Below are 18949 nucleotides of genomic sequence, written 5' to 3' on the forward strand. Positions count from 1 at the left end.
CCTCTCCCAACACATCTAGTTTAAAGCTGCCTTGACCAGCCTGGCAAGTCTCCTACCAAAGCAGCTCTTCCCCTTCTTTGTCAGAGCAGCTCCACCAGCCTCCAGTAGATCTGGCCTCCCAGATCGAGTCCCATGTTCTGAATAACCAAACCTCTGACTATGGCACCACCCTCCATTTATTAACCTGCCAAATCAACCTGGCCTTTTCAAGATCCTCCCTTTTGACCCGGAGGATCAATCAGGGTGGGGGGGCCGGGGTGGGAACCAAAACCATCTGAGCTCCAGAGCCCCTAACCCCCTAACTTCCAATCATTAAGAAGGCTCTGTAGTCCTTCTTAATGATTCCCAGGCTACTGCTGTCGATATCACCAGCACCCACATGGACCACAAGAAGTGGGTAATAGTCAGTGGGACCTACTACACTAGACAGCCTTTCAGCAACATCCCTGATTCGAGCCCCTGGTAGGCAACACACGTCCCTCAAGACTGGGTCAGGTTGACAGATGGATGCCTCTGTGCCCTTCAAAGTACAGTCACACACAAAAAAAAAAAAAAAACAAAAAAACACCCACAAAAACAAAAGCCAAAAAAACCCCACACAGACCAGGTTTTAGAAAAGCTGAATCCATAACATGAGTCCCATCCACATGCTCCATATCTTTAATTTCTCAGTATCAGCGGAAACTTTAATCCATCTGAAATGTTAAACCATTTCAGCAATTGTTATCAGAAAGATTTTTGTCCAAGTTGTGTATGAGGGAGCCATACTCTCCTGATAGATCTGTTCATACATATTCCAAACACAGTGTCACCTCGTACATACAAACCACTTAATCACCTAAAATAAAGAAACAATTGACCTAAGGTAGTTTTAACTACTTCTGTGAACTGCCTGGAAGCAAACAACTCCTGCATGTAAAATAGGTTCCTGATCCTCTGAAATTGATTGACTAAAACAATTACAATCAATTAACACTCTTCAAAGGATTGCTGCAATCCAAAGAAAGAGCTAAATCAGCCAGGTGACCTTTAGCATTAATAGACACCAGAACATTTACATATTAAGTCCTTAAAAAAAAAAAAAAAAAAAAAATATATTACTCCAGGCCCTGATCCTAAGCTGACGTGAGTAAACAACAAATCTGAATATATCAGAACAACAGGGAGCTCAGCATCTTCGACCAGCTGAGAATGTAGCACTCCAACATGCTCCAAGAGAAAAGCGCATCAAAGGAATAACTAAGTATTTCGTATTAAAAAAAGTGAAAACTGAGATGTTTGAACTACAATTGCACTATGCAAAAATATGGGTAAAAAAAAAGGAAGTAAAGGTTTAAGGTCACGAAAGGACACACAACAGATTCATCTTCTATACATCCGACATTCCTCATCAGAAAACCTTGCAAGCATGGAGATTTCCTTCATTTTAAGAAATATGAATTAAATCTTAACTTCTTTCATATAAGTAATTTTTATATAATTTTACACACACCTATTCAGAGAAGAGTGTACAGACTGATTACTGCTGCTCCCAAGAACTGTCTTACTGTTCTCCCCCAATTACTTATATTGATGAATGTGCTGACTTAATTCAATTAGGCTGGTTTTTTTTATTTACTAAAATAAAGTTATCTAATATATAACAGATTTTTTTTCTGACTACCAAAAGGTTCATTTTTAAAACTTATTTCAAAAATACCTGCTTTCAGAATACTATAGCAATCTTTAGAAATTAAAAATAGGTTGTGCTCTCTAAAATAATATCCAACAAATATTATTTGCACTTGCTTTCCTATTTTATGTACATTGCACAAGAGATTAGAAATGAACCAGTGACTTACTTCACAGTTGCCAAGGGTCTCATGTCTTTCCCATCCATGAAGAATATAAATTCCCACAGAATTTTTATTTATGTGATTGATTAGAAAAGGCATCAGGATCTAAAACTTATTCAGTTATTAACAACTTATAGCCTGAATTAACTCACTGGTGAAAGGCCAGAGACACCTGCCAGTATAGAAAACATTTTACATGCAAATTGTTGTGACTTATTCAGCACAAGATAAAAAAAACAAACAAAACAAAACAAACAAACAAAAAAACACCCAAAAAAAAAAAAAAAGCCAACCCGCAACATTAAATATGGAGTTGTTGTCCAGGTACTGAAAAGTATTTCTTGACTATGTCTAAATCTTGCAGAACCACATACCAAGCAGTTTTAAATGAGATGTTGCATTGCTTGTCATTGAAAGCATTTCATTAGAAAGAGTGTTAAAAAGAATTGTGAAAATAATTAATTCTCATTAGTTGGATCACAATGACCAGTTCTATTCTTATGTTGCATGTCTGTTTACATCCAGCATACAAGTGTCATTAACTATTAATGAATAATCAATGTTTCTTCAGTATAATAACAATACAGAACACAACATTTCATTACTTCCTTAGAGAGAATGGCATTGCTGGTTTTAGGACTAATCAGTTTGGAAAGCTGAACAGCATGAAAGGCTTACCTGGTTCAATCTCTTTAAAAGGGTGTTGGAACTGGTAAGTATGGTATAACACTGAGAAGAGTGATTCTGATTACACAGTGTCTCCAAAAATTAAGCATTTAATTCTAGCTTAGATACAAAATCACTTACAGGACTTATGAAAGTGCCTCCGATTTTGAAGAGACAGGGCTGAATCAACACTGTCTCACTGGATGCTTCTATATCTGTAGATTAGACAACTCTTATTCACAGTATAGTGGTAAAAATACTATTGTTGCTCAGAGGATTAATATGTCTGTGCATGCTGCAAATATGCTCATTTCTGTTCCCTTCCTACATTTAAAGCCAAGAGTCTCAAAAATATCTGCTGCTCTCCAGCTAGTCTGTCACCCCTCAGGCATATGTTCAGGTTATGTCATATAACATAACTACGTAAGCTTACAATTACAATAACTACATATTACTTACCTACAGACTAGCAATATGTTAAGACCAGTAGCATTTATCTGCAAGCTTTTAGCAGCAGCAGCAGCAATCAGTGCATTGTACCAAATGCTTCAACTGTTCTAGAGAGATGATTAATGGCGCCTTTGTCTACTCAGCAGCTGACAGCACAAGCCTGGTGCATGAGCACCACACCAGCCAAGCAATAAGGACATCCCACAACTCTACTTATAGCCTTTCTGCCACAACCAAGAAGCGAGATCACCTTCTTAATATAAAGGGAAGAATCAGTCCCTGCCTTCAGGGTGAATGAGGAGGTAGAAGACAGCATGCTTCTGCATGGCAGACTGGCTCTAGGCATGCAGCATGGGTCCCAGCTACAGGAAGACACTCAAAGTTCATGGGTCAACTAAGGGTCAATGATATAGTCTAAAATAAATTACATTTTGTATGATCCAATTTATGTGTTGGGTCTTAAAAGGAGAACAAAGCTACAGTAACCAAGATCAATTTATTCTGAATGGGATATCCACAAAGGGAGAAGGGATTGTAGTAAGGTACATTAATAAGCTACAAGTACCTTTTTAAACTAAGCCTCTCGCAGTTGTCCCTTTGTAGTGAAGCCATCCAGCTTCTGCACTTAATGCCAAGTTTCCTTAATATGACCTTTTGTTAGTCCAGAGTCTCTTTTAAAGTAACTGTGCTATGAGAGAAAGACATAGGCTGCCAAGCTGAGCTGAACAAGGAGGTAGATCTGCCACTGCCCCAAAGAATGTGGCATAGTTCATAAATACGATGTTTACAGTTGCAAGCTGTAACATGTTAGGTCTCTTTTCCTGCTTGAGAGATAGGAACATAATCTGCTAAAAGACAAACTGATCTAGTATTTAGATGGGATCGATGTAGCTACACTGCAAGGGCAGACAGGGCTACATGTGCATGAGGTACATACAGGGAAAAGATTATGAACTGATCTTTTATTGTTACAAAAGGCTTTGGCCATGTGGAGAAAACTGAGTATCTCCAGTATAGTATTTCTATATATCTCAGCAGATAATTTGACTATATTGGCAGCATAAGAGAGATCTATACGTGTAGAAGGATTCACAGATGGCCTGTATCAGCTATACAAAATAGAGCGGTAACTGAGCACTGACTCAGATCTCTCAGAATACAGCCAGTGCTGTAATCCTGGCAGGGGATCTTACCTCTCCAAGACCACAGCGAGGCTGCACTCTGCGATAATGAGGGAACAGAATACTAGTACATGCAGCTAGGACATCCTTGTACAGGATGCTATCTTACAAGTCTTTTTCACACCTCCCCACTAGACCCACCAGGATTTTATCTGACACATAACAGAACTCTGTTGAGCTTGTTAGCAAAGAAATAACTGTTCACATTTCCTCCCTGTTCTTCATCTCCCTCTTAGTGCCAAGACTCAGCTTTCTGCTCCTCTTGAACTTTTGAGTGTAACCAAACTAAAGGCATTTAAGAATGTGACCTAAATACTATAAAAGTATGAGTTAATTGAAGCATTTTTCAGTTGTTAGGCTTTCCCTAGGAAGGTGAAGGCACTACTGTATAATTTCCCATCAAAATCAGGGATCTGGAATATTATTCACTTCCTCATCAGGGCACTCCCCTGTAGCAGCAACAGAAAGAGGCTAATCCCTCCTGCAACTGAGTGTTTGACCCAACAGGTCAATGATAAGCCTTAGTTGTGAAACATCTTCAGGATCTGCCAAAAATCAGGGCCCTATTTGAAAACGTCAGATTCTTGCAGTCCTGGTAGTGATGCATTTCTATCAAAAAGTTAAATGATCTTAAAAAACAACAGAAGCAAAAATATTTCTTTTGGGGAGCTTCCACAGTGGGTAAATCAGTAATGTGCAAGATAAAATACTTTGAGTTTTTCTTCCTTGTTTCTTTCACTTTTATTGCATAGTAACTTTTTCTTCTTTCTTCTTCTAATCAGACTAAAAAGCTGAATCTGAAGGGAATTCTGAAAGAGACAGATGTAATGATCTCTGACTGCTCAGCATAGTTGGCTGCCTGTATGTTCATCACTAGAATAACTTAAAAAAAAAAAAAAAAAAAAAAATCCAGGTCCTGAGGACAGTAATGAGTTCTGGTTAACTGAGAAACTAGACAGCTTGGTGACAAGTTCCCACCTTCCTCTATTTTATAAGCATAAAGAAACAAAGGGAATATGAAACCAGAGAGTGTAGTAGTTTCTCTCACCACTGCTCCCTACCAAAATGAATATGCATATAATTGATGATTAGGAAAAGGAAACAAGGATAATAGAGACCTAGAGATACAGGGAAGCCAGTGGAGAAAAGGCTGTATCTAAAATAACAACTCTATGATTTTTGCCAAGCAAAAGAAGTGAGTAAAAGCTTCACCCGGAACTCTTCACACTTGCAAAATAAGTTCTTTAAAATATTTACCATAAGATTTAAAACATGTATAAATACTACATAACCTACAGAAAAATGGGCTGATGTCACTGCCTACATATTTGTTCTGGTTCCAAATACTGTTACATAATTTTTCTGATTTTAGTGACATATGACTAAAGAGTGACCCTTACTCTTTAAGGAGATAAAAACCAAACTAATAGTCATCTAGAAAATTGTCTTCAAAGATCTATGTATCTTAGAGAATGAAGCTTTTAAAATTAGTGATCAGAATTCCACTGTGTTATATTTTTCCAGTAGAATGTAGAGAAATTATATCCTTTTATATTACAGATACAGATAACAGAATATAGATAATAATTTATATTATACGTCTATTAAAGAAAATGTTTCCAGTATCGGCTTAAATTTTTAATCAAACATAAAAATATTCTTGTGCTCTCCAGAGTTAAAATTACTTGTGCTAAAGTTCAAAACTCACTGAATTAGAAGAAATAGTTCAATTAGCGGATAAAGAAATGTCAGTGAGATTAATCGCAAGCAAGTACTTACAGCTTATCATTGCTCACACTGACCATGTGCTTCCACATCCTGTGTTACTGACTGTCCCACTTGCATGTTGAACTGTCCCTGCCTTTATCAGCGAGTGAAAAAGAACACCCCTTTCCCAAACGGAAAATTCTAAATATATATGGAGCAATGTCTTTTGTACACTAAGTCAAGAGTTAGAATAAAATTTCCTTTCACAAGGGTTGTTTCATGCAATGCAAGTGTATGTAGAACACATTTCTTTCATCCTAAACACGTACATGTTTAAGTTGCACTGAGCATAGAGGAAAGGTGTGGTGAACTTTACAGCTTTACTGTGGTAATGGATAGATTAATTCTGCCACTTTGGCACTGAGCTGGAAGTTACCCACACGACTGCCGCACCAACGTCATGTCTTGGAAGCTGCATTATATTCCCATATGCCTTCCGACACATGTCCTTACTGCCACTTTATTTCAAAATAAACAATACCATCCAGAAAGGCAGTAGACCCAAACTGGCTTTTCAGGCTGGTAATTCTTAGCACTAGTTCCTGGGGAAAGGAAACCTTTCAGTGGAGAAAATTGAAAGCCCTTTGTCATCTTTAGGATGAGGAATGTGCAGAGAAGCTGCAGACCAGTACTCTTTCCCTCTTTCTGAGTAGATCATGTTCCAGGCAGACTCTTCCACTTCCTCTGAAGTGACCAGAACAGCTCCTAACAGCTGGTGGACTAAAATATTTATGTATAGTTTTTAGCTAATTTATAGCCTGCTGTTGCATATGCCATACTGTATTTTATGCAATAAAGCACTTTGGACTAAAAATTAACATTTGACAGGGCCAGAGCTGCTGAAGTGACATGAGGAGCAGCAGAGTTTCCAGAAAAAATCTGATTCAAATCTCCAGAAATTTTAAGACAAGGATTTCTCAAACTGCTAGTATATTCCAATGCATAAAACTGCAGAGTGCTTCAAGAAAAATTAATCAATGTAAGAGACATTTACATGGTTAAAAAAAAGATTAATTTTCCTGATAACCACCTTTTAATCAGCTGCTCCACCTCCAAGCACTCAGCTAACGAAGATATCTTGCAGCATTTGAAGTTCTTACAACAACAAACTCTGCCAACACAGAATGTTCCAATTTTCACCAGCTGGATAGAAAATCAAGTCATTGAATCAACTTCTGAAGAGGATCTCAGCTGAAAGAAAGCTGATCCTCATACCTTATGGAGAGGAAAAGGCAAGGATCTGGAATCAAGGGACTACAGCAAAGCTTCAGCCCAAAGAAGGCAGCAGCACAGCCCAGGTACTCCTGCACCCACCACCCGCTCAGACCCTCCACCCTGGGTGACAGAGTCTGCAGAAAAGGCCCCCGTTTGCCTCCTCTGAAATTGTTCCACTAGAAAAGCTGCTGTGCATGAGTTTTATATTTATAATGGATGAGAATACAGCAGAGTACAGCATAGGTTATCAGATGTCTATGTTGGCTTGTATAATTCAGCTGTTTAGCATGCTGTTGAATTTGCTCAAAGCAGTCATACTTATGGAAACTGGATGAAATTTGTAGCATGTTACATCTCCCGATTCATGCATCTGACATCGGTCCTACTGAATGAACCAGAAAAAGATCTGAATGATTACTTCGTATCTATTAAAAAAAAAAAAAAAAAAAAAATCCATATTTTTATTTCTTAACAGATAAACTAAGTACTTCTAGGAAAAAAAAAAAGATAAAAATGCAATCTATTGCTGGTTAAATTCAATATATAAAATAGTGGGAAAAAAGGCTGTCAGTTTTTTAATAAACCAAGTGAAGTTGTAATAAGCACAGGCATTTCCGATAGTTTAAAAGAATAAGACACAATACAACTTTTAAAGAACATGTTTTCCTATAGAAGGCTCTAAGCAATTTGCTATCAACTATACAGTTAATTCGGATAACTCAAAATAGTTCTCATTATATGAATACATTGATAATTTTTTCAGCACCTCTATAATAATTTCGTGTAAATTACAGGCAGAAATAGAAAACACTACAAGGAACAGTCACAGTATCATAGTGTAATTCCAATAGACCCTAAATTGGGGAACAAAGGATAATCTACCTTTTCTGGATTCCAGTATACTAAGATCATAATGTTATAAAGGTTTTGCAACTACTGCCTGAGATACAATTTCAAATTCTAAACTGCTTGCATTTTTAGTTCAGAATTCACCTCATTCATTGAAATGTTACCTCAGCATCTATTAAGGTTTTGCCTTGAGCAAGGAATTATTGGGCTTTTTGTTTTATTTTGTTTTTCATTTTTACATTTAAAAGCTGTCTGCTTCTAAAATGAAGCTATTTAATCCCTTGTCATCACATGGTCATAAAAATTGCAGGCAGACAGAAGTTAGCAATGGCTGCTTCACAGGCCCCACAGCAATGCATGGTAACAGATTTTCAAAGCAGTTCAAAGAGTCCAGTTTCCATCTGTGTTTGGTGAAGGGTGCAAAAACCTTGGGGCCATCTGAAAATTCTGCTTCATCTCTAACACTTGGAATAACAAAGGTGTTATTTTTCAAAGCCACATTCTCCCCTCCTGGGGTGGCTCTGCAGATATAGTTCAGGGAAGGTGGGAAACTTCAGAGTAGATATTCTCCTTCTAGACTTTGCCTCCTTCAGGGAGTTCTTTTGAATATGTCACAATGGTGGCCTATATAACATGGGTTACTGCCAGCAGAGGCCAACAGTTAATGAACCCTATAGATAAATTCTTTCTTCTGATTTCAGTATAAAAATCTGCAGGAAAACAGCATCCACATTCCCCTTACACACCCTTCTCTTCAAGCCCAGAAGTGTGATTTGATCAAAAGAAAGTAGAGGGTGCTCTACACCCATTGTACAATCCAAAATCGCAAAATACAACACACGTATCCATTACATGCAGCTAAGGCAGCTTCACTAAACAAAACAATATGAAAGCAGTAACAAAGAGAATGATCAGTTTGCTTTCTTCTTTATAAATAGCCAGTTTCTAATCTGCGCCTCATTGTCATACGCAGGGAAAGTGCTTCTCTGATGTTTATTTCCTCTTTGCAGCAGTATACAGTAAGAACAAAAAAACAGGCTTGCTAGGTATTTGTTGGTCATTTCTTATAATACTCCTCTACTAACCATTTGCTGTGATGATGTCACACAAGCACATGCCAGAACAGAGATACAGAGAACTAGTTGACCAGAAATCACAGATATAAATATGCAAAAGGCAAGAGCTATAACTATGATAACCTCCTTGAAGTCTCCTTTTAAAGAAGTTCTGGGCAATAAAGGCTTTTGAAGTAAAAAATTGTAACTCTTAAGCATCACCAAACAGGAAAGATATTATCCCCAAAACGTTTTTGTTTTGCCCAAATGCTGCAATATATGTAGAATAGGTATATTTAAATTCAAGTCTATATGTCCACTTACAGTCATATCAAAGCTTCAGTATACTCACATCAACTTTAATGGACATTGATTCAGTTGTCTTCTAGCCTAGCCAATATAGTTGTAGTGAGGATAATTTTATGAGGCTGAAAGGAGTGTACATCTATTTAATAAAATACTCTGTTAAAGACTAAGAAATACTTTTATATGGAGGGATTGGGTGAATGGTTTTGACTTCTTCGGTTTTCTAGTATGCATGTCTTAAGACGTAGCATCCTCAAGAGAAATTACTTGATTTTTAAAAATGTGTTTTCCCCTTGTTAGCTTATTTGGTGATATCTACTACAGCAAGGCTTTATGACAGCTTTGAACTTAACCTCGACTAGCCCAGCTTCTAGAATTGGATGCATCTTCAATATGTCCTCCCATACTTCTCTCAAGACTCCTTCTTCCCTCTTCTAAAGAAAACATGATTATTTTCTAGCTCTTTTCCATTAGTGATATGCAGATCATTTCAGCGGAAATAAACCAACACAAAATCAGCATGAAGGAGCTCGGCTCCAAGGTCCTTGCCTCTTTTGCAGTGCTGGGATTGGTGGGTGGCAGTGTAGACGATTGTTCATTTTGGGGAGGAGGTGTAATGCGCCATCTGTTCCCGCTGCTCGTAGAAATCAAAGTAGAAGAGAGGACAACAACTATACACCTTTCCAAGAGCTCAGTGCTTATTTTATACATTTGAATGAGATTCCATGCCTACCACTGCCTACAGGGATCCACATTCTTCCACAGGCATTTCTTTCTTTGTTGTAAGGCTCCAGGCCCCCTCTTTTTGTTCAAAGCTTCTCTCTCAAGGCAATCTCTACCCTGACTGGCATCATGTCTTTGATGTCATTGTAGGTGAAAGTCAGGTCAGAGTCAGTCTTAAATCTGATGCTAAAATATATCCTTTTGAGATTAAGTATTATTTCTCCATAGTTTTATCATTACCTCTATGCCTTAGCTAATGTTTAAATCAGATTTGGAAGGATAAAGTTCCAAAACAAAACCTAGATTGCTTTCTTTTCATATGTGCTTTGTTGTCTTTATATTAATTATTCTATTATTCCAAGCAATTTAAAATTTAAATGCAGTGAGCATTTGGTTACAGTAATTCTGATTTCTGAATAAAAATAGTTGGTTTTGGCAGCAGGCTTTCCAAGGCACTAGAAGGTTTAGAAGGCACATGGAGGACAGCAAGACCTGGCTTAGCAGAAGATAAGGTTATTCTTTCTGCTTGTGCAAAAGCTTTTTTAGGACTCTTCATGTGTCTTGGCACATACTATTTGATGCATAGGAACTGATGGGGAAAGGGGTACAGTGACATTTTTGGTGGGAAGGGGAGCGCTTTGAAGTCATTCATTGTTCTGTCTCTTTTAGTGCTTGCACACTTCCCATCACCATGGTAACTGCCTGCTTCAGTGAAAGACGAAACCTGCTTGGAATTTGTTTTTGAGTCATGCATGTACTGTTACAACAGTGGTTTCTGACTAAATTATTAATTTCATGTCATCATCAAGCTTAGGTAAGCTGTGCAAACTTGCAGCAGCCAAGGAGCAAACACCTGACAAGAATTTTTGCAGTATGTGCAGGTTGAAAGTGAACCACTGTTCTAAACTGAAGGGATTAACTATCATAATAAAATAATATGCTATTAATCCAAAGTAACCTTCCATGGATTTTTGTATCTTGTGCCATTATCTACCAATAACAGCTAGACCACTTCTGAAAGCGGGCATTTAAAGTTTAAATCTGCAGTTTGTTGAAAAATACTTTTGTGGCATAGCAAACATTGCTTTCCTTACTTCAAATATATTCTTAGACTCCAGATATGCTTCGTAGTTGGAAATAAATAGTTAAATCTAATATAAATGACAAGTAAAGTAAAACATACAGCACTTCCTAATGAGGACAGAAAGTCTAAAGTGACCAAGAACTGTTCTTTTCAAAAGGGAAAAATGATAGAAAGCAAATTATCAGGGCTACATTGGCATCAGAACTCTTAACACTCCTCATCAAAATACTAATCCCTGCCCACTGGCACTTCAGGGACTTGGGTTGATGCTTTAAACTCATCTTTCACTAGGTACTACACCTAAAATCCAACTCAGTCTAGAACTGATTCTGTCCCTGTCACTATCACAGTGCTCCAGGTAATATGGAAAATTATGTCCAGCATTCATCAAATCCAGACTAGGATAAATATGAAATCTAACTCATACTGCAAATTTTAGATGTCTTTCTGCAGGGAGATGCCCCTTATGTATTTTGGTGATTCAGTTACTCTAACAGTGAGTTAGTAGGGGAACAAATGTAACAGTTTATGCTTTCTTTCACACTGTGTATAAGGTATCATCATAAAAGTATGAAAATTATTTTTTAATGTAAGGTGTGCCATGTACTAGGCAAAGGATTTTCTTCACATTGCAATAGCTGTACATATGACAGTAAGTTGTCTCCACATGTTAAGCCTCTAGACATCTCTGTAAAAACAAACAAAACAAAACCACTACATTCCGCATACCACTCAATGCCTCTTACGCAAGTAAAAGATATGAAGCAATCTTTTATGCATAGGCCATCCCTATGCATATGCAACATAATATATAGCCAAGAAAAAAGTAGCATCTCTGTGTTGTACTGAGTCATTATCATATTGGCACACAAATACCACAGACATTAAAAAGCAGACTATAAATGCATAAATTGAATAGGAAATCAGGCCTGTGCCTCTTACACAAAAACCACTTGGTCTTTCTTAAGCAGAGTTATATACAATTTAGTTTAATTCAGATGTCTGCCCAGCCACTGGCTTGGGGGCTGGAGCATACACACGCAAAATTTTATCCATATTTTCATAAAAATCAGCCAGTGTTTGCCAGGTCCACTGATACTATCATGGCTGCAACTCACATAGACAGTGTTGTTAGTAGTTATACAGTTCTGACACTACCTAGATGGTAAGTGCCAACATGAAACTAGGTCTGTGACACCAAATACTGAAATTGTTGATCCACATGAAGCTTGATACCAAAGATACTCAGCTGGTAGTATTAAGGACTTGATCTAATAGTATTTCAGTCCTATATACACAATTACTTCAGTATAGAATCATGTCATCATAGAATGATTAGGGTTGGAAAGGACCTTAAGATCATCTAGTTACAACCCACCTGCCATGGGCAGGGACATCTCCCACTAGACCAGGTTGTTCAAGGCACTGTCCAGCCTGGCCTTGAACATTGCCAGGGGTGGAGCATTCACAACTTCCTTGGGCAACCTGTTCCAGTGCCTCACCACCCTCACAGTAAAGAACTTCTTCCTTATATCTAACCTGAACTTCCCCTGTTTAAGTTTGAACCCATTACCCCTTGTGCTGTCACTACAGTCCCTGATGAAGAGTCCCTTTCTGACATCCTTGTAGGCCCCCTTCAGATATTGGAAGGCTGCTATGAGGCATCCATGCACCCCCCTTCTCCAGGTTGAACAGCCTCAATTTTCTCAGCCTGTCAAGACATGATTTTAACTAAATAAACATGATTTCAACTACATTACCAGTGTTAGATAAAGGCAAGAAAGCCAAGATGGCTCCATTGAGACTTTTTTTTTCTTTACCTATACCGAAAACTTTTCCAGCTTGTGTCTGCAAACCCGTCTCCCTATTTAAGGAGCAAGCTAAATGTTTTTAATTAGTAAGAAAGATAGTTACACATTAAGTACTTAAATACTCTCTTGAAGGAGATAAAAAGTGCTACCACAAAGCAGAAAAACAATAAAAATAATGTTATACTAGTATTCACATTTCCTCCTTAGTCCATTTGATCCCAACTTGCAATATACACCAGGAACACCAAGGAGAGTAATCTGACCTCAATAACTAAGCTTAGGGAAAAAAATCAAAACATTTTAAAGACAGGCACACTACTGCTTGCAATAGGAAAGCAGGTCCTTTTATTAATTATAAAATTCAGCAAGATAAGTGGACCATTTACAATCAAGTGAATTATAACAAAACATCTTTTCTCAGCTTTTGACTTGAATAGTATACTTGCGTAGCTGTGCATGGCATAATTTATGCAGAATGGATTAATATGCATAGTGCATACACTTATTACTAAGTTTCTTTTCTACGTGGATCAAGACTACATCATTCAATAAAGTGCAACCCATCAAATACACTACTTCTGTGTCGCAAGCGCATTTCCATTACATACAGAAATTAGGATCTAGGTAAAGCTTAGTTTGTGTGACGAGGCACAAGCATTCAGCTCTAGAGATTAAGATGGACAGATTAACTTTTAGTCACAAAACATCCTTTAACAAGTGTTTTGGGGCATTTTTTCCATGCTTTTTTGCATCCACAGTATAGGGCAGGCACATAGAGGAGGCAGAGATGACTTCCTCCAGCATAGGCAAGCAGCAGTTTCCCTGCACAGTACCTCTAGCAGTAACCAAACCTCAGGAGTTTCCTGAAGCCAAGCTGTGCCTTCTGGAGTATCTCAGCCATGCCCCACCTCATCTAGACCCACACAGCCAAATCCAGCTGTACAGGCAAATATACAGAGTGCATGGCACGGGCATGGGCAGTGCAGTGGCTGCAGATGACTACAGAGAACAAACAGGCCTTCAGCATTCTTCAACAAGAACTGCCTGCAGATTTAAACCTTTTCACAGCAGCAGCTGGCTCATTGGATTTCCCCTTAACATGTAGCTCATTTTACTCCATCCCTTTGTACTTGAAATTTGTTGCTATTGAGATTTTGGGGGCTGCTGTACACAGGTATTTCTTTTGTTCCCCTGAATTCTTCCTCAGCCATAGCTATGCACCTCCCTGTTGCTTTTGGATGCAATTGTGACTCTTATACCATTCTGGCAGGAGCTTTCTCTTGCTTTCATTAGGCCACTGGTTGATTTGTACAGAACAAAGGGAGCTAGCTTGCCTGTCACATGTGATTTTGGTACCCTTTCCAAGGATGATTGTTGCAGTCTTACAGCAAAGATTGGTCAATTTTCTTGGAAGCCATCATAATTAGAGATTAACATACAAAGGTGACAGCTGTTTACACCTGACCACAACAACTTTTGAACTGGTTATCGTTAATGTAGGAAGATATGAATGAAAACAATCCTCACAAAAAGACACAGACACTTATATTAAGTGCACATATTTGCCTTAATTAGGGAAATTAATTTATGTATGCTTTCTGTTTTGGCAGTGCAATCTAAAGGGAAGTCTATGTATTGGGCTGCTAGATATTCCCAACTTGCTCAAATGAACTCAAATATCTGGTTTCCATCCATGCTATGAAAAGATCAGCTAAAGCAGATTTAACTGATTAACAAGCACTCCATCTGGTAGAAGGACTCTGTGTACATCCTTCATGCTCCAACATCTCAGCCAGGTGCCTTATGGTCCAAATTCAGCAGTGCTGCTGGTGGGTTGGAGAAGAGCTCACTCCCCAACCAATGGCAGCAGCTACAACTAAGCTTGCCTCAATTTGAGCTTTTTTGTGCTTGCATTAGCCAACAGTAAGCAGATTACTGAAGCAATCCCTCTATCTGTCCCAGGAAGAGAGAAACAACATAGATTTGACCATTTTGCCTTTATCAAGAGGGGTGCAAGGGAATGCTGTATATCATCTTTTAACATGTCAGCACATGCCTCTTTCGGTCACAGGATAGTCAAATGGAGGGACCTATGGTCTATTCCAGTACAACTAGTTCCACTAATAATAATAATCCCCTGTAATAAGCTCATGTCTTGAGCTAGAGCCATTAATCTGACTCCCCTCACCCTACCCTAATTCTGATGTGCAGTCAGGGAATCTCCATCCTTCCCGTCACTGAGCTACAGACAGTGTCAACAGGAATTAAGCAGTCACCTGTGATACCACCTGCTGCAATCGATTTAATTCTTTGTCAGATGACCATTTTGGTCTTTTTATAGTTCATTCAGTGCAAAAGGAGGGTGAGGGGAGAAACACTGCTGATGACTTTCCACCTTCATGAGTTATGAAGATGCCTTTACATGACACAGGATTACCAACAGATGTTTCTATTTGGTCTGTGTACTTCCCTACTCACTTTTGTGTTAAGATTACAGTAAACTATAAATGCTGTATCAGTTCCCGATAGAGTCAAGAACCAAAGCAATATGCTTCAGTCCCCTGAGTACATGCATCAACGGTTTTGTTTAGAAACTGTAGGAAGCAAAGAAATTGGGAGTCACACATGAAGATTAAAATTCCTTCTTCATGGCACAGAACGAGAGATCTCTACCTGGTTAGATGTTGTAGGAGGGAGCCTTCTTCTATAAAAGAGCAGTTCATCAATTAAAATCCTTATTCCAGACCCTTCCGCTGCCCCCTATCCCTCCCAAAAAAAGCCTTAAAACATTTTTATGCTTTTCTAGTGTTATTCCTCAAGAGCTAGAGACAAGATAGAAATTTCTGTAGAAAGCCACACTTCTTGCATGCTTCATCCTTCAAGTTGCCCCAAAGCAATATAAAACCAAAAGCTTTATTAAGTGAAGTTGTATGGAACACTGCAACTCACACCAAACATATCCTGTGAATTGCAGGGGCATGCAATGTGAGCTGTTTTACCTATAGGCAGCAATGTTGAAACATTCATGATCTAAGCTGTCACTACTTACTTCCCAAAAGAGGAATAAGAGGGCATGATAGGTCAACATCCCCTTGTAGAACATGCAAAAAAGAAAAAAAAAATATATATTTCCATGCATCCACTGATAACTTGAGGTTACAGAGACCAAGCGTCAGATATATAAATTGTTTCTCTCCAGTGGTACATCACAAGACACAACAAAAATCTTAGCAAGTATTGACTCTGTCAGATCCTATTGATTGAAATGAGGATTCACATCACGTCACAGAAGCAAGGTGTGAGGTTTTGAAACATTTTAGGGCAAAATAAAAGGGTACCCACTGTAAGGAAACATAATTCTGTAAGACTATAGAAAACCTATGCTTCACGAGAAGTTAATTCTATAGTAATATTTGAAATAACTCATATGCTAGAATATAATGTTTCTCTCAGCAAACCTGAGCCATATAAAACAATATTGGAAGTCTTAATAAAGAGTTAAATGAATGGCAGTGCTTTAAAACAAACTGTGAAATAGCAGCAATATAATGCAGCCTTCATTGAAGTGTAACTTAATTCCACCCTTCTCTCGTAATAGTATACTGTAACACCAAACTGATGTGCAGTTAGGATTACCCGGTTACAAAGATACATTTACCACACTGGCATTTGCCATAAATGTAGTAGATTGTCATTTCTTATAATGTAATATGTGAAATTAATAACAGACCTAGTTATAGTGGATGGATTTTGTGCAGGTTTTTTTAAAGGCACATCATACAACTGTGAAAATAGAAGAGCATCAGAATACTCACGGGTAGATTGGGAGCCAAAAACCAGGAGAACAACCTGTATTAAAAGCAGTATCTGTATTAGCCAGCATAAATTATAGGCAAAGGAATGCTATGTTTCTGCTAAGGAGATCGCATAGGCTAAGAAGTGACCAGATTTGAAATATCACATTCTTTTAAGGTAGGACATTTTCACAGCCATATGAAAAACAATGGGGGGTGAGGGGAAGAGAAAACAAAGGTTGGCAACACCATTCCTTGAAGCTGATATGAGTAGTTCATAAGCAGTCACTCCCAGCAGATACTCAGCTTCAAGATCTCATGGAGTTCTGTGTTCATTCTAGGAACGTGGAAGAGACAGCTCAGAATGGATTTAACTTAGGCCAAGTCTGTGCATGCTTTAGTTTATTCCACTTTGATCTCTAAATTTTATGTTAAGGTGAGTCCTTTAAAATTTCTCATTTTTATTAAATAACTTTTTAAATGTACCTTTCATCTTCAAAATAAAAGTTACATTGCTAAAAAAATTTGCTCTCTCAAAAAAAATTTTGAAAACCCTGGATCAACACAAGATGTCAGTGGGCAAAAGGTGCTTTACTGATATAGTGCTTCACATGCTTTCCACAGTTTGTGTCCCAAATCAGACCATTTTCATTAGGCATTTTAGGCCTGGTTTATTCACACACTCACTAATATGTTTTACATAAGTGTAAGCTACCAAAATCAGTGTGAGAAATAGTAGGTAAAATTAAAAAAAAAAAAAAAAAAAAAAAAGTGAGTTTTTGCAGAGTCAAGATTCTGTTTAATTTTACCAATATATTCCAATTCTGAGTAATGTTGTACCAAAAAAACCCCAACTATTGCACAATTACCTGTCAAAGAGTAAAGTTATTCAAACTTATCATAAAGAGATAGAATATTGTATTTTCCTGTGTCCACTTCTCACGCTATGCCTATTTTCACAAAGCTTGCACCCTTTCACACCAGCCACCTACTTATCTCTTAGAGCTCCTATTAGTTTCACTTTTGCTATGTCTTCTGAGAATAACTAAATGAAAGTGAGCTAAAGCTCTACTTTAGGGTTGCCTCCATAGCTGATGCCCTTACATTAATTCTATGAACTCAGATTTTGCCATTATAACAGAATTATCATAGAATCATAGAATCAACTAGATTGGAAAAGACCTTTAAGAACATCAAGTCCAACCTCTAAACATGCTTGGATGGTCCCTGCTTGGATTCCTTCCAAGGAGGCAGAGCCTTGGGTGTCCTCGCCATGGGACTTCAAACTCAATTTGCAACCATTTACTCTGTGCAAGTTTTCTGTCATCTCGACCTTCATCTCTTCAGTGCAGCTTTGCATTGTTTTCCATGTCTTTTGTTACAGAATATGTAGAAGTACACTGGAAAGCACACAACAACTCTGCATAGATGATTCTACGTGCACTAGTGTACTGCTGAGTTGCATGTCAATTTTGATTCAGCTTAGCACCTTTCAGACTAACAGAAATGTTCTGATCAAGACGTATTACTCAAAAATACCTCCCCATTAAACATTGCTGTTATAAGTATGCTTTGTTACCTGTCTTAGGATTACAGGGCCTGTTTACATGATCAGTCTGAGATGCATAAGCTCTAAATTCCAAGTAGAAATGTTTCTTTTTACTGTTTGAGCACCTGAAAACGTTGTTTAAAGGCAGCTGGTTTTCCACCCTGGTTTGTCCCATCTTTTTCTCCAGCAAGTTCTGTTGCTATGGAAAACACTAAGGCAGTGAAACACCATTTTTGCTGTGTACAATGTGCTTTTTAATGGTTTTATTCCATTTTGCTTATCAAACTCAGAAGCCAACTATTGATCCTACCAAGACCTCATGAGTGAAGATTAAAGCATTCCAACATGCTTGTCTACAGGTGCGCTATGGTGAATTATGATCTTCACATAATTCATAGAATGAAAAAGTTGCACCAAGAAACCAACTGTTAATCAGTGTATAGGCACAGGAGATCAATCTTTGATTCGTGTATTCACAAATCCTGTTTACTTGGCCACATTAGAGAACAGACGGGTGTTCTGGAATGGATTCTTAGAAATGATGGATGTAATTGTCAAAACTGCCAAGGTCAATGTATAATGTTCAAAAAAGAACCAACTCATTTCAAGCACCTTCCATTTATCATTCATGCAATTTGACCCCCAGTTCTCTTTGTAATAACAT

The 18949-nt window shown here is 38.0% G+C and overlaps 1 long non-coding RNA gene across 1 annotated transcript; it reads right to left on the reverse strand.

Annotated features, from left to right (window-relative positions):
• Positions 1-326: 326 nt before the first annotated feature.
• Positions 327-18785, reverse strand: LOC115611993. Its single transcript, XR_003992831.1, has 3 exons — positions 18776-18785; positions 13735-13737; positions 327-431 (listed from the first exon to the last, which is right to left on the reverse strand). It is a non-coding gene; the product is annotated as an uncharacterized LOC115611993 (long non-coding RNA).
• Between the last annotated feature and the right edge of the window lie 164 nt (positions 18786-18949).

This window comes from Strigops habroptila, chromosome 8 (assembly GCF_004027225.2).
Source record: "Strigops habroptila isolate Jane chromosome 8, bStrHab1.2.pri, whole genome shotgun sequence".
Taxonomy (NCBI): Eukaryota; Metazoa; Chordata; class Aves; order Psittaciformes; family Psittacidae; genus Strigops; species Strigops habroptila.